Genomic DNA, 12,433 nt, shown 5'->3' on the forward strand with positions numbered 1-12,433 from the left:
GCTGATGGGGCGGTGGTTCCCTCGGTGGCTTCTGAAGTCCACGATGAGCTCCTTAGTCTTGCCAACGTTCAGGGCAAGGTTGTTGTCATTGCACCATCTCATCAGCTGGACTATCTCATCTTTGTACTCCGTCTCGTCGTCGTTGCTTATCAGGGCAATTACTGCGGTGTCGTCGGCAAACTTGATGATCCAGTTGTTGCTGTATATGGCTGTACAGTCATGTGTTAACAGAGAGTACAGCCAAGGACTCACCCAGGCAAGTGGAGAGTATTCCATCACACTCCTAACTTGTGCCTTGTAGATGGTGGAAAGGCTTTGGGGAGTCAGGGGGTGAGACACTCGCCGCAGAATACCCAGCCTCTGACCTACTCTTGTTGCCACAGTATTTATGTGGATGGTCCAGTTAAGTTTCTGGTCAATGGTGAACCCCAGGATATTGATGGTGGGGGATTCGGCGATGGTAACGCCGTTGAATGTCAAAGGGCGGTGGTTAGACGCTTGCTTGTTGGAGATAGTCATTGCCTGGCACTTCTGTGGCGCGAATGTTACCTGCCACTTATCAGCCCAAGCCTGAATGTCGTCCAGGTCTTGTTGCATGCGGGCATGGACTGCTTCATTATCTGAGGAGTTGTGAATGGCGCTGAACACTGTGCAGTCAGCAGTGAACACCCCCATTTCTGACCTTATGATGGAGGGAAGGTCATTGATGAAGCAGCTAAAGATGGTTGGGCCTACGACACTGACCTGAGGAACTCCTGCAGCGATGTCCTTGGGCTGTGATGATTGAACTCCAACAACCACAACATCTTCCTTTGTGCTAGGTATGACTCCAACCAGTGGACAGTTTTCCCCTTGATTTCCATTGACTTCAGTTTTTACTCGGGCTCCTTGATGCCACACTCGGTCAAATGCTGCCTTGATGTCAAAGGCAGTCACTCTCACCTCACCTCTGGAATTCAGCTTGTTTGTCCATGTTTGGACTAAGGCTGTAATAAGGTTGGGAGCCGAGTGGTCCTGGCGGAACCCAAACTGGGCATCAGTGAGCAGGTTATTGGTGAGTAAGTGCTGCTTGATGGAAGGTCGACGACACCTTCCATCACTTTGCTGATGACCCCGGGTTGGATTTGTCCTGCTTTTTGTGGACAGGACATACCTGGGCACTTTTCTACATTGTCGGATAGATGCCAGTGTTGTAGCTGTATTGGAACAGCTTGGGTAGAGGCGCGGCTAGTTCTGGAGCACACGTCTTCAGCACGATAAACGGGATATTGTCAGGGCCCACAGCCTTTGCTGTATCCAGTGCACTCAGCCTTTTCTTGATATCACGTGGAGTGAATTGAATTGGCTGAAGACTGGCTTCTGCAGTGGCAGAGACCTCAGGAGGAGACCGATATGGATCATCCACTCGGCACTTCTGGCTGAAGATATTTGGAAAGGCTTCAGCTTTGTCTTTTGCACTCACATGCTGGACTCCACCATAATTGAGGATGTGGATATTCATGTAGCTTCCTCCTCCCCCCATTAGTTGTTTAATGGTTCACCACCATTCACGACTGGATGTGACAGGACTGCAGAACTTTGATCTGATCATTGATTGAGAGATCGCTTTGCTCTGCCTATAGCACGTTGCTTCCGCTTTTTAGCATGCATGTGTTGCAGCTTCCCCAGGTTGGCACCGGATATTTAGGTACACCTGGTGCTGCTCCTGGCATGTTCTTCTACACTCCTTATTGAACCAGGGTTGGTCCCCTGGCCTGATGGCAATGGTAGAGTGAGGGATATGCCGGGCCATGAGGTTACAGATTGTGGTGGAATACAATTCTGCTTCTGCTGATGGCCCACAGCACCTCATGGATGCCCTGTTTTCAGCTGCAAGATTTGTTCTGAATCTATCCCATTTAGCACGGTGGTAGTGCCACACAACACGATGGAGGGTGTCCCCAGTGTGAAGACGGGATTTTGTCTCCACCAGGACTGTGCGGTGGTCACTGCTACCAATGCTGTCATGGGCAGATGCATCTGTAACAGGTAGATTGGTGAGGACGAGGTCAAGTAGATTTTTCCCTCGTGTTGGTTCTCTCACCATCTGTCGCAGGCCCAGACTGGCAGCTATATCTTTCAGGGCTCGGCCAGTAGTGGTGCTACCGAGCCACTCTTGGTGATGGACATTGAAGTCCCCCACCCAGAGAACATTCTGTGCCCTTGCTACTCTCAATGCTTCTTCCAAGTGGTGTTCAACATGGAGGAGTACTGATTCATCAGCTGAGGGAGGGTGGTAGGTGGTAATCAGCAGGAGGTTTCCTTGCCCATGAGACTTCATGGGGTCTGGAGTCAATGTTGAGGACTCCCAGGACCACTCCTTCCCGATTGTATACCACTGTGCCGCCACCCCTGGTGGGTCTGTCCTGCCGGTGGGATAGGACATACCCAGGGATGGTGATGGAGGTGTCTGGGACATTGGCTGAAAGGTATGATTCCGTGAGTATGACTATGTCAGGCTGTTGCTTGACTAGTCTGTGGGACAGATCTACCAATTTTGGCACAAGTCCCCAGATGTTGGTGAGGAGGACTTTTCAAGGTCAACTGGGCTGGGTGTGCCGTTGCCGTGTCCATAGCCGGTGCCGAGGTTGATGCCAGGTGGTCCATCCAGTTTTGTTCTTATTGTTTTTCATAGCGGTTTTTTACAACTGAGTGGCTTGCTAATTGGAAGACTGTGGCCAGCACCTCTGCAATTTCTATCCTTACTTCCTTCAGTAACCTAGGATGCATCCCATCCGGACCAGGTGACTTATCTACTTTAAGTACTGTCAGCCTTTCTACTACCTCTTTATCTATTTTTATCTCATCCAGTATCCCGGCAACCTCCTTGTTTACCATAGGTCTTTGTAAAGTTCTCTTCCTTGGGAAACACTGATGCAAAGTACTCATTTAGTGCCTTCTGCCTCCACCAATAGTTCTCCATTTTGGTCCCACCACTCCTCTGACAACCCTTTTAGTGTTAATAGGTCTCTAGAAGATCTTTGGATTCCCTTTTATATAAGAACCAATTAACTCACCTTGAAGTTACAGCCAATCTGCAACACTTTTAGAAACAAAGCTATTTTTTTGAAGATACACAATCCCTCATTTCCCCCCACTTCCCATGACCCGCCCCCGCACCCCACCCTACCCCTGATTAGTACACCAACTGCAGCTCACCTGTTCCCAGCCTTTCACCAATCCTGTTCTGATCCACTAGATGTGCAAGAGCACCTTTACGGATTATTCTCCCGCCAAACTTCTCTTACTCCAGCAAGGTGCTATTGCTGATGCCACACAATCTGTGTAGCACATCACCAAGGAGGGTGCAGAATTAAAAAAAAGGAAGATTTTGGAGAGTCGCGCTGAACTCAGTCCCATGACACAGTGAAACCGGCGCGAAGGCAGAGGCCCGACCAGTTCGGGGGAGAGCAGCAGCGGAGGAGGAGCCCGGCTTAAAAACCGGCGCGAAGGCAGAGGCCCGACCAGTTCGGGGGAGAGCAGCAGCGGAGGAGGAGCCCGGCTTAAAAACCGGCGCGAAGGCAGAGGCCCGACCAGTTCGGGGGAGAGCAGCAGCGGAGGAGGAGCCCGGCTTAAAAACCGGCGCGAAGGCAGAGGCCCGACCAGTTCGGGGGAGAGCAGCAGCGGAGGAGGTGAGCCCGGCTTAAAAACCGGCGCGAAGGCAGAGGCGTACCAAATCAACAGCAGAGGAGGTAAAAAGTAATCAGTGTGTGACGTCACCAGGGAGCAGGTAAGTGATTGGTTGGTGAGTATTTCTCTCTTTTCAATACAAGCTTGACTTCTGTGGTGTTAAATTTCTAGGGTCTCTGGTGTAGTGGGGACAGTTGGTAAATAAAGCGCCCTAGAGTATACCTGTAACTGGGGTATTGAATAAATTTTTTAATTAATTAAAGGAGTAAGTCATGGCAGGAGAGCTCAGACCCGTGTTCTGCTCCTCTTGCTCCATGTGGGAAATCAGGGACGCTGCCAGTGTCCCCGACGACCATGTGTGCGGGAAATGCATCCAGCTGCAGCTACTTGCAGACCGCATTGCGGCGCTCGAGCTGCGGGTGGATGAATTTTGGAGCATGCGCGATGCTGAGAGGCTCGTGGATAGCACGTTTAGCGAGTTGTTCACGCCTCAGGGTAGGGCAGCACAGGGGTGACCATCAGGCGGAGCAACAAAGGCAGGCAGGTAGTGCAGGGAACCCCTGCGGACATCCCCCTTTCAAACAAGTATACCGCTTTGGATACTGTTGAGGGGGATGACTCACTAGGGGAAGGCAGCAGCAGCCAACTTCCTGGCACTGGGGGTGCTCCTGCTGCCCAGGAAGGGGGGAAAAAGAGTGGGAGAGCAATAGTGGTAGGGGATTCTATAGTAAGGGGAACAGATAGGCGTTTCTGTGGCCGTAGACGTGAATCCAGGATGGTTTGTTGCCTCCCTGGTGCCAGGGTCAAGGATGTCACTGAGCGGCTGCAGGGCATTCTGGAGGGGGAGGGTGAACAGCCAGTGGTCGTGGTCCACATTGGTACCAACGACATAGGTAAAAAGAGGGATGAGGTCCTGCATCAAGAATTTAGGGAGCTAGGTAACAGATTAAAGAGCAGGACCTCAAAGGTTGTAATCTCTGGATTACTACCAGTGCCACGTGCTAGTAAGTATAGGAATGGGAGGATAGAGCAGATGAATGCGTGGCTAAAGAGTTGGTGTAGGGGGGAGGGTTTTACTTTCCTGGATCACTGGGCCTGCTTCTGGGAAAGGTGGGACTTGTACAAGTCGGACGGGTTGCACCGGAACCAGAGCGGGACAAATATCCTTGCGGGGAGGTTTGCTAGCACTGTTGGGGGGGGTTTAAACTAACTTGGCAGGGGGATGGGATACAGAGGGGAGCTGAAATAGGGGGGGGATGTGCTGCCAATTACAGAGGAAAAAACAAGTCAGCTTGGTAGACAGGGCAAATATATAAGGGCAAGGCTGGATGGCATCTATTTTAATGCAAGGAGTCTTGCAAATAAGGTGGATGAACTGAAGGTGTTGATAAACACATGGGAATATGATATTGTTGCTAGCACGGAGACATGGTTGAGGGAAGGGCAAGACTGGCAGCTCAATATTCCTGGGTACAGAAGCTTCAGGCGAGACAGAGGGGGAGGTATAAGAGGAGGGGGTGTCGCAATATTAATTAAGGAGTCAATTACTGCAGTAAGGAGGGATGATATATTAGCAGGGTCCTCTAATGAGGCCATATGGGTGGAGCTTAAAAACAAAAAGGGAGCAAGCACTTTGCTGGGAGTGTACTATAGGCCTCCAAACAGTCAGGGGGAGATAGAGGAACAGATATGTAGGCAAATCTCAGAGAAATGTGCAAATAATAGGGTAATAATAATGGGGGATTTCAACTTCCCCAATATTAACTGGGATAGTCAGAGTGTGAAAGGCTCAGAGGGTGTAGAATTCTTAAAGTGCATCCAGGAGAGCTTTTTGAGCCAGCATGTAGAAAGTCCTACAAGAGAGGGGGCGGTACTGGACCTAATTCTAGGGAATGTGGCCGGCCAAGTGGAAAAAGTGCTAGTAGGTGAGCACTTTGGTGACAGTGACCAAATATGGTAAGATTTAAGGTGGTCATGGAAAAGGACAGGGATGGGCCGGAAATAAAGGTTCTAAATTGGGGGAAGGCCGATTTTAATAGGATAAGGCAGGATCTGGCCAAAATGGACTGGGATCAGCTACTTGTAGGAAAATCCGCATCGGAGCAATGGGAGGCTTTCAGAAGGGAGATTGAGATCATACAATGGCAACATGTTCCCGTAAAGGTCAAGGGTGGTTCCAAAAACCACAGGGAACCTTGGATGTCAGGGGATATACGAGAATGGATTAGGAAAAAAAGGAGGGCTTTTGGTAGATACAAAAGGCTAAAGACGGAGGAAGCCCTAGAGGAGTACAAAAAGTGCAGGGGGATACTTAAAAAAGAAATTAGGAGATCAAGGAGGGGCCATGAAATAACACTGGCGAGCAAAATAAAGGAAAATCCGAAGATGTTTTATAAGTATATTAAGGGTAAGAGGATAACTAGGGAAAAAATAGGGCCCATTAGGGACAAAAGTGGCAATGTGTGTGTGGAGCCGGAAGATGTAGGAGGGGTTCTAAATGAATTTTTTGCATCTGTTTTCACTATGGAGAAGGACGATGTAGACATAGAAATAGGGCGGGGGGACTGTGATATGCTCGAACATATTAACATCGAGAGGGAGGAGGTATTGGCGGTTTTAGCTGGCCTAAAAATGGATAAATCCCCAGGCCCGGATGAAATGTATCCCAGGCTGCTGTGTGAGGCAAAGGAGGAGATTGTGGGGGCTCTAACACATATATTCAGGACCTCTCTGGCCACAGGGGGTGTGCCAGAGGACTGGAGAACCGCTAATGTAGTACCATTATTCAAGAAGGGTAGTAGGGAAAAACCAGGGAACTACAGGCCAGTGAGCCTAACATCAGTGGTAGGAAAATTATTGGAAAAAATCCTGAGGGACAAAGTTTGTCTCCACTTGGAGAGGCAAGGATTAATCAGGGATAGTCAACATGGCTTTGTCAAGGGAAGATCATGTCTGACTAATTTGATTGAATTTTTTGAGGGGGTGACTAGGTGTGTGGATGAGGGTAACGCAGTGGATGTGGTATACATGGATTTCAGTAAGGCCTTCGATAAAGTCCTGCACAGGAGACTGGTCAAGAAGGTAAGAGCCCATGGAATCCAGGGTGCCTTGGCACATTGGATACAAAACTGGCTTAGTGGCAGAAGGCAGAGGGTGATGGTCGAAGGTTGTTTTTGTGACTGGAAGCCTGTGGCCAGTGGGGTACCACAGGGATCGGTGCTGGGTCCCTTGCTGTTTGTGGTCTACATTAATGACTTGGATATGAATGTAAAGGGTATGATCAGTAAGTTCGCGGATGATACAAAAATTGGTAGGGTGGTAAATAGCGAGGAGGGTAGCCTCAGTCTGCAGGATGATATAGATGGGTTGGTCAGATGGGCGGAACAGTGGCAAATGGAATTTAACCCGGAAAAGTGCGAGGTGATGCACTTTGGGGGGACTAACAAGGCAAAGGGATACACAATGAATGGAAAGACCCTAAGCAAGACGGAGGGTCAGAGGGATCTGGGTGTGCAAGTACACAGATCCCTGAAGGCGGCGGAACAGGTGGATAAGGTGGTAAAAAAGGCATATGGGATACTTGCCTTCATTAGCCGAGGCATTGAATATAAGAGCAAGGAGGTTATGATGGAGCTGTATAAAACACTGGTTAGGCCACAGCTGGAATACTGTGTGCAGTTCTGGTCGCCACACTACAGGAAGGATGTGATCGCGTTAGAGAGGGTGCAGAGGAGGTTCACCAGGATGTTACCAGGGCTGGAGCGCTTAAGCTATGAAGAGAGACTGGGCAGATTGGGTTTGTTTTCCTTGGAGCAGAGGAGGCTGAGGGGGGACATGATTGAGGTGTACAAAATTATGAGGGGCATAGATAGGATGGATGCTGAGGAGCTTTTTCCCTTAGTAGAGGGGTCAATAACTAGGGGGCATAGATTCAAGGTAAAGGGCGGGAGGTTTAGAGGGGATTTGAGAAAGAACTTTTTCACCCAGAGGGTGGTTGGAGTCTGGAACTCACTGCCTGAAAGGGTTGTGGAGGCAGAAACCCTCACAACATTTAAGAAACATTTGGATGTGCACTTGAAATGCCATAGCATACAAGGCTACGGGCCAAATGCTGGAATATGGGATTAGATTAGACAGGGCTTGATGGCCGGCGCGGACACGATGGGCCTCTATCCGTGCTGTATTACTCTATGGCTCTATGACTTCCGGATAGCCACCCGATGTTATACTTTCAAAAATGCCCCAGTTGTCCTAGTGATGGTTAGCCTTGCAGTTAACCAGTGTACACAGGCTGGATAACTAGCGCGTAAAGCTTCGTCCCTTCACAGGAATTTTTGGGATTGATACAGTTGCTGAGATGTTCCCTGCACGTACAAGAGGCCTAGCTTAATGATTAGAAACTCTTCTAGTTCTGCTCCACTCACAACCTTGAAGGCAACCAACAGCCCAACTACATCCTTGTAACACAGTAGAAGATGGAATCTGAGATAGTGAAGACCAGAAAATCTTTGCTTCAAGTTCTAGATGAAAAGTTGTGGGGCAGATGGGATACTGTGGTCTCCTGTTGCTTCCTTGATTGCCTTCAGGTGTTAGAGAGAAATTGCCCAGATTTTTTCCTAAATTGGCCTCAGTTCTTTCTTTCCCAGGAAATTGCCTAGCTCTAATCTTAAGATAATGCCCCTTGTTCTGGACTCCCACACTAGAGGAAATAGTTTCTATCTACCCCAACAACTCCTTTCATCATCTTAAACACCTCAATTAGATCACCCTTAATGTTCGATACTCAAGGGAATACAAGCCTAGTCTATGCAGCCTGTCCTCATAATTTAACCCTTTTAGCCCTGGCATCATTCTGGTGAATCTGCTCTGCATCCCCTCCAAGGCCAGTATATCCTTCCTGAGCTGTGGTGCCCAGAACTGAACGCAGTAATCTAAACGCAGTCAAGCCAGAGCTTTATATAACTGTAACGTAACTTTCAGCTCTCTGTATTCCAACTCCTTGAGATAAAGCATAACATTCCATTAGCATTTTAAATTATTTTTTGTACCTGTCCAGTAGCTTCTAGTGATTTCTGTACTTGGGCCCCTAAATCTCGCTGCTCCTCCACAGTTCGGAGCTTCTCACCCAGTTGGAAAATACTCTGATCTATCTCTCTTGGTTGCAAAATAGATGACCTCACATCTCCCCACATTGGACTCCATCTGCCACAGTTTTGCCCGCTCACTTAATCCATCAATGTCCCTTTGCAACTTTCTGCTCCCATCTACACTATTTACTGTGCCACCTAACTTGGTGCCATCAGTGCTTGGATATACGGTTTTCTATTCCTTCATTTAAGTCATTTATAAATACAGTGAAAACTTGAGGGCCCAGTACAGATCCCTGGGGAACACCACTAGTCACATCCTACCAATATGAGTGCATATCCATTATGCCTACTCTGTCTCCTACCTCCAAACTAATTACCTACCTAGGTCAATAGATTGCCTCCAATTCCATGTACTCTCAGAGTCATAACAGCACAGAAGGAGGCCATTCGGCCCATCGAGTCCATGCCGGCTCTCTGTAGAGCAATCCAGTCAGTCCCATTCCCCCGCTCTATCCCCGGAGCCCTGCAAGTTTCTTTCCCTCAAGTGCCTATTCAGTCTCTCCTTGAAAACATTGAGTGTCTCTGCTTCCACCACTTCCGTCGGCAGCGAATTCCAGGTCCTCACCACTCGCTGCATAAAAAAGTTTTTCCTCACATCCCCCCTGTATCTCTTGGCCAAAACTTTAAATCTGTGTCCCCTAGTCCTTGTACCATCAACTAGTGGGAACAGCCTTTCCCCGTCTAGCCTATCCAAACCCGTCATAATCTTGTACACCTCTATCAAATCACCCCGCAACCTCCTTTCCTCGAATGAAAACAAATCCAGCTTCTCCAACCTGTCCTTGTAGCTAAGATCTGCTATCCCTGGAACCATTCAGGTAAATCTCCTCTGCACCCTCTCAAGGGCCTTCACATCCTTCCTAAAGTGTGGTGACCAGAACTGAATGCAATACTCCAGTTGTGGCCTAACCAGCTTTATAACGGTTCAGCATAACGTCTCTACTTTTGTACTCAATAACTCTATTTATGAAGCCCAAAGGTCCCATATGCTTTGTTAACTACTCTCTCAATATGTCCTGCCACCTTCAGGGACCTATGCATATTAACTTCCAGGTCTCTCTGTCCCTGCACACTCTTTAAAACTGTGCCATTAAGTGTACAGTATATTGTTCCTTCTGCCAAAATGCATCACCTCACACTTCTCTGTATTAAATTCCATCTGCCACTTGTCTGCCCATTCTGCTAGCCTTTTTATGTCCTGTTTCAGTCGATTGGTATCATCCTCACTGTTTACCACACCCCCAAGTTTGGTGTCATCAGCAAATTTAGAAATTCTACTCTGCATTCCAATATCCAGGTCATTTATATATATCAAAAAAAGCAGTGGCCCCAGCACTGACCCTTGGGGAACACCACTGTCTTCCATCCTCCAGTCTGAAAAACAGCCATTTACCACAACTCGCTGTTTTCTGTCCTTAAGCCAATTCCTTATCCAAGCTGACCCACCTATTCCACGAGCCTCAATTTTGTTAACCAGCCTTCTATGTGGTACCTTGTCAAACGCCTTCCGAAAAACCATGTAGACAACATCCATTGCATTCCCTTCATCAATCCTCTTTGTTGCTTCATCAAAAAATTCAATTAGTCAAACACGATCTGCCTTTTACAAATCCATGTTGGCTCTCCTTAATTAGCTTAAACCTCTCCAAGTGCCCGTTAATTTTTTCCTTGATTATAATTTCTAAAACTTTACCCACTACTGATGTTAAACTGACCGACCTGTAGTTACTAGGATTGTCCTTACACCCTTTCTTGAACAATGGTGTCACATTTGCCACTTTCCAATCCTCAGGCACCTCAGGCATTTCTGTTAACAGTCTTTTTTGTGGAAACTTGTCAAATGCCTTCTGGAAGTCCATATAAATAACATCCATAGACACTCCCTTATCTATCTTTGGCTAATAGTCTCTTATGAGGGACTTTATCAAATGCCTTCTGGAAGTCCATATAAGTAACATCCATAGACATTCCCCTGTCCACTACATTAGTCACCTCTGGTCACCTCTTCAAAAAATTCAATCAGATTCATTAGGCATGACCTACCCTTTACAAATCCATGTTGACTGTCTGATCAATTAATAATTTAAAATCGGAGATCAATAGATTTTTGCTCAACAAGGGTAAAAAAGGATATGGAGCCAAGGCAGGTGGATTGAGTTAAGATACATGATCTCACTGTATGGCGGAACAGGCTAGAGGGGCAGAATGGCCTACTCCTGTTTCTAAGTTCCTATCAGTTCATATTTATCCAAGTGTTCAGTCACTTTGTCCCCAATAACAGATTCTAGTAACATCCCCACAATAGACACTAGACTAATAGGCCTATAATTTTCTAGTTTATCTTTCCTGCCTTTCTTAAATAATGGAGTGACACTGACAATTTTCCAATCTGAAAGGACAATTCCTGAATTCAGAGAATTCTGGAAGATCATGACTAGAACATCTACAACTCTTCACCTACTTCTTTTAATACCCTGGGGTGGAAACTATCAGGTCCTGGAGATTTGTCTTTCTTTAGTCTCATTACTTGATCCATTACCATTTTCTTTTACTTATATTAAATCTAGTAACTTACTCCCCTTGATTTATTTTTAGTTTTCCTCATATCTCTGGTATTTCATCCTCATTCTCTACTGTGAAAACAGATAAAAAGTACGTATTTAGCAAGTCTGCCATTTCCTGATTTTTCAATTACAATATCACCTTTAAGGGACCCACATTAATCTTAGCCACCCTCATTCTCTTAATATACTTGTAAAAAACCTTGAGTGTTGTCCTTGATATCCCTTGCAAGTTTTTTTCTCGTATTCCCTTTTTGCAGCTCTTACCATTGTCTTTGTATCCCTTTGCTGCTCTTTATCCCACCCTCAGTCTGCGGGATCTCTACTGTTCTTTGCATTCGTAACAGTCCTTTCTTTTGCTTTTATACTAACTCTCCCTTCTCTTGTTGACCAGTGTTGTTTAATTACACACGTAGAGCTCCAGCCCTTTAGGGGTATGTACAGGTCTTGCATTCTACCAAACACTTCTTTGAACACCTCCCACTGTTCATCTGTAGTTTTATCTATTAATAGCTCTACCCAGTCTTCATTGCATCCACTGTAGTTTCTGTGTTTTTCAATGACAGTATGGTACAGTTGGGTTGCTCCATATTGAAGCAGCTTGTCCCTCTGCTGCTCATACATTCTCTGATTTTTTGTTATTACACATTGAAGGAACTGGCAGAGCGTAGTTATGGAATTACAACAACAGAGATAGTTATAGTTCAGGCTCTTATGATTTGAACAGTGGATGTTACTTCAGCACACTCTTCCATTATACTTCCTCTCTAATCACATCAGCAATCCAATTTGCTCCCCCCCCCACCAACAAAGCACAATATAGCTTCATGAGCCCTAGGAGTCTTCTGATGCTTCACCCAAATGCCCAGTCTTCATAGTGAAATGTTCTCAGACTATTTAACTATAGAGGACATCGCAACTAAGCCCAATCCTGACCTCGCCATATGTGCACTTTCCAGCAAGGTATTACTGGGTAGTAATCAGGAACAAGAACCCCAGGCAATGAGGCCAATTGTAGCATCCTTTCTGCATTCAGCTAACTCAGCAGAGATC

The 12,433-nt window shown here is 46.8% G+C and overlaps 1 protein-coding gene across 5 annotated transcripts in view; it reads right to left on the bottom strand.

Moving 5' to 3' along the window:
• Window positions 1-12,433, bottom strand: part of LOC147109632 (regulator of microtubule dynamics protein 3-like) — a 341,290-nt gene that overhangs the window by 321,968 nt on the left and 6,889 nt on the right. The gene's annotated exons all lie outside the window — the stretch shown is intronic.

The sequence above is a fragment of the Somniosus microcephalus genome, chromosome 12, assembly GCF_052327205.1.
Source record: "Somniosus microcephalus isolate GS21.2 chromosome 12, FLI_Smic_1.0, whole genome shotgun sequence".
Taxonomy (NCBI): Eukaryota; Metazoa; Chordata; class Chondrichthyes; order Squaliformes; family Somniosidae; genus Somniosus; species Somniosus microcephalus.